The following is a 5183-nucleotide window of genomic DNA, read 5'->3' as shown; positions in this document are numbered from 1 at the left end:
TATAACGATATGCTACTGAACGTTATACGTAGTAACGTACTGCCATATGACGATATACGTTATAACGTATTACCATATAACGATATACCTTATAACGTATTAATACATAATATGATACGTTATAACGAAATGCTACTGAACGCTATACGTTGTAACGTACTGCCATATGACGATATACGTTATATCGTATTACGATATAACGATATACATTATAACGTAATAATACGTAATGTTATTCGTTATAACGAAATACTACATAACGTTATTCGTTATAACGTATTACTATATAACGATATACGTTATAACGTAATAATGCATAACGTTATACGTTATAACGTATTACTACTGAAAGTTATACGTTATAACGTATTACTACTGAACGTTATACGTTATATCGTCCTACCATATAACGATATACGTTATAACCTATTACCATAAAACGGTGTACGTTATTTCGTATTAATACACAACGTTATATGTTATAACGTATTAATACATAACGTTATACGTTATAACGTATTACCATATAACGATATACGTTATAACGTATTAAAAAATAACGATATTCATTGTAACGTAATACTACATAACGTTATTCATTATAACGTATTACTCTATAACGATGTACGTTATAACGTAATAATACATAACATTATACGTTATAACGTAATACCACTGAACGTTATACGTTGTAACGTACTCCCATATGACGATATACGTTATAACGTATTAGCATATAACGATATACGTTATAACGTAATAATACGTAATGTTATACGTTATAACGAAATACTACATAACGTTATTCGTTATAACGTATTACCCTACAACGGTATACGTTATAACGTAATATTACATAGCGTTATACGTTATAACGTAATACTACATAACGTTTTACGTTATGACGAATTACGATATAACGTTATACATTATAACGTAATACGATATAACGTTTTACATTATAACGTAATACTACATAACGTTATGCGTTATAACGTAGTACTACTGAACGTTATACGTTATATCGTACTACCATATAAAGATATACGTTATAACGTATTACCATATAACGATATACGTTATAACGTAATATTACATATGGTTATACCTTATAACGTAATAGTATATAACGTTATAGGTTTTAACGTAAGACTACATAACGTTATACGTTATAACGTAATACTACATAACGTTATACGTTATAACGTATTACCCTACAACGGTATACGTTATAACGTAATATTACATAGCGTTATACGTTATAACGTAATACTACATAACGTTTTACGTTATGACGAATTACGATATAACGTTATACATTATAACGTAATACGATATAACGTTTTACATTATAACGTAATACTACATGACGTTATACGTTATAACGTAATACTACTAAACGTTATACGTTATAGCGTACTACCATATAACGATATACGTTATAACGTATTACCATATAACGATATACGTTATAACGTAATATTACATATGGCTATACGTTATAACGTAATAGTATATAGCGTTATAGGTTTTAACGTAAGACTACATAACGCTATACGTTATAACGTAATACTACATAACGTTATACGTTATAACGTATTACCCTATAACGATATACGTTATAACGTATTACCCTATAACGATATACGTTATAACGTATTACCCTATAACGATATACGTTATAACGTAATATTAAATAGCGTTATACGTTATAACGTAATACTACATAACGTTTTACGTTATGACGAATTACGATATAACGTTATACATTATAACGTATTACGATATAACGTTTTATATTATAACGTAATACTACATGACGTTATACGTTATAACGTAATACTACTGATCGTTATACGTTATAACGTAGTACCATATAACCATATACGTTATAACGTATTAAAATATAACGATATTCATTATAACGTAATATTACATAAGGTTATACGTTATAACGTATTACCATATAACGATATACCTTATAACGTAATAATACATAATATGATACGTTATAACGAAATGCTACTGAACGTTATACGTCATAACGTCCTACCATATAACGATATACGTTATAAAGTATTTCCATATAACGATATACGTTATTTCGTATTAATACATAACGTTATACGTTATAACGTACTACCATATAACGATATACGTTATAACGTAATATTACATAACGTTATACGTTATAACGTATTACCATAAAACGATATACGTTATAACGTAATAATACATAATGTTATACGTTATAACGAAATACTGCTGAACGTTATACGTCATAACGTACTACAATATAACGATATACGTTATAACTTATTACCATACAACGATATACGTTATAACGTATTACTATACAACGATATACGTTATAACGTAATACTATATAACGTTATACGTTGTAACGTATGACTACGTAACGGTATACGTTATAACGTATTTTTCATATAACGATGTACGTTATAACGTATTACCATATAACGATGTACGCTGAAACGTAATAATACATAACGTTATACGTTATAACGTAATACCACTGAACGTTATACGTTGTAACGTACTGCCATATGACGATATACGTTATAACGTATTAGCATATAATGATATATGTTATAAGGTATTACCATATAACGATGTACGCTATAACGTAATAATACATAACATTATACGTTATAACGTAATACTACTGAGCGTTATACGTAGTAACGTACTGCCATATGACGATATACGTTATAACGTATTACCATATAACGATATACGTTATTTCGTATTAACACATAACGTTATACGTTATAACGTACTACCATATAACGATATACGTTATAACGTAATATTATATAACGTTATACGTTATAACGTATTACCATAAAACGATATACGTTATAACGTAATAATACATAATGTTATACGTTATAACGAAATACTGCTGAACGTTATACATCATAACGTACTACAATATAACGATATACGTTATAACTTATTACCATACCACGATATACGTTATAACGTATTACTATATAAGGATGTACGTTATAACGTAATAATACATAACGTTATACGTTGTAACGTATTACTACTGAACGTTATACGTTATATAGTCCTACCATAAAACGATATATGTTATAACGTATTTCCATATAATCATGTACGTTATTTCGTATTAATACATAACGTTATATGTTATAAAGTATTAATACATAACGTTATACGTTATAACGTATTACCCTATAACGATATACGTATATAACGTAATATTACATAACGTTATACGTTATAACGTAATACTACATAACGTTTTACGTTATAACGTATGACGATATAACGTTATACATTATAACGTAACACGATATAACGTTATACATTATAACGTAACACGATATAACGTTTTACATTATAACGTAATACTACATGACGTTATACGTTATAACGTAATACTACTGATCGTTATACGTTATAACTTACTACCATATAACGATATACGTTGCAACGTATTACCATATAACGATATGCGTCATAACGTAATAATGCATAAGTTTGTACGGTATAATGTATTACCGTATAACGATATACGTTATAACGTAATACTATATAACCTTATACGTTGTAACGTAAGACTACGTAACGGTATACGTTATAACGTAATACTACTCAACGATATACGTTATAACGTAATACTATATAACGTTAAACGTTCTATCGTAATACTATATCACGTTATCCTATATAACGTAATACTACATAACGTTATTCGTTATAACGTATTACTATACAACGATATACGTTATAACGTAATACTATATAACGTTATACGTTGTAACGTATGACTACGTAACGGTATACGTTATAACGTATTACCATATAACGATGTACGCTGAAACGTAATAATACATAACGTTATACGTTATAACGTAATACCACTGAACGTTATACGTTGTAACGTACTGCCATATGACGATATACGTTATAACGTATTAGCATATAATGATATACGTTATAAGGTATTACCATATAACGATGTACGCTATAACGTAATAATACATAACATTATACGTTATAACGTAATACTACTGAACGTTACACGTAGTAACGTACTGCCATATGACGATATACGTTATAACGTATTACCACATAACGATATATGTTATAACGTAATAATACGTAATATTATTCGTTATAGCGAAATACTACATAACGTTATTCGTTATAACGTATTACTATATAACGATGTACGTTATAACGTAATAATACATAACGTTATACGTTATAACGTAGTACTACTGAACGTTTTACGTTATGACGTATTGCGATATAACGTTATACATTATAACGTCATACGATATAACGTTTTACATTATAACGTAATACTACATGACGTTATACGTTATAACGTAATACTACTGATCGTTATTCGTTATAACGTACTACCATATAACGATATACGTTATAACGTATTAAAATATAACGATATTCATTATAACGTAATATTACATAAGGTTATACGATATAACGCATTACCATATAACGGTATACCTTATAACGTAATAATACATAATGTTATACGTTATAACGAAATACTGCTAACGTTATACATCATAACGTACTACCATTTAACGATATACGCTATTACGTAATACTGTATAACGTTATACGTTGTAACGAAATACTACTGAACGTTATACGTTATAACATACTACCATATAACGATATACGTTATAACGTATTAAAATATAACGATATACATTATAACGTAATATTACATAAGGATATACGTTATAACGTACTACCATATAACGATATACGTTCTAACGTATTACCATATAACGATATAAGTTATTTCGTATTAAAACATAACGTTATAGGTTATAAGGTATTAATACATAACGTTATACGTTATAACGTAATACTACATGACGTTATACGATATAGCGTAATACTACATAACGTTATTCGTTAAAACGTATTACTATACAACGATATACGTTAAAACGTAATACTATATAGCGTTATACGTTGTAACGTATGACTACGTAACGATATACGTTATAACGTATTAAAATATAACGATATACATTGTAACGTAATATTACATATGGATATACGTTATAACGTACTACCATATAACGATATACGTTATAACGTATTAAAATATAACGATATACATTATAACGTAATATTACATAAGG

This window comes from Bombus pyrosoma, linkage group LG10 (assembly GCF_014825855.1).
Source record: "Bombus pyrosoma isolate SC7728 linkage group LG10, ASM1482585v1, whole genome shotgun sequence".
NCBI lineage: Eukaryota > Metazoa > Arthropoda > Insecta > Hymenoptera > Apidae > Bombus > Bombus pyrosoma.
Note: the sequence above shows the minus strand (reverse complement) of the source record.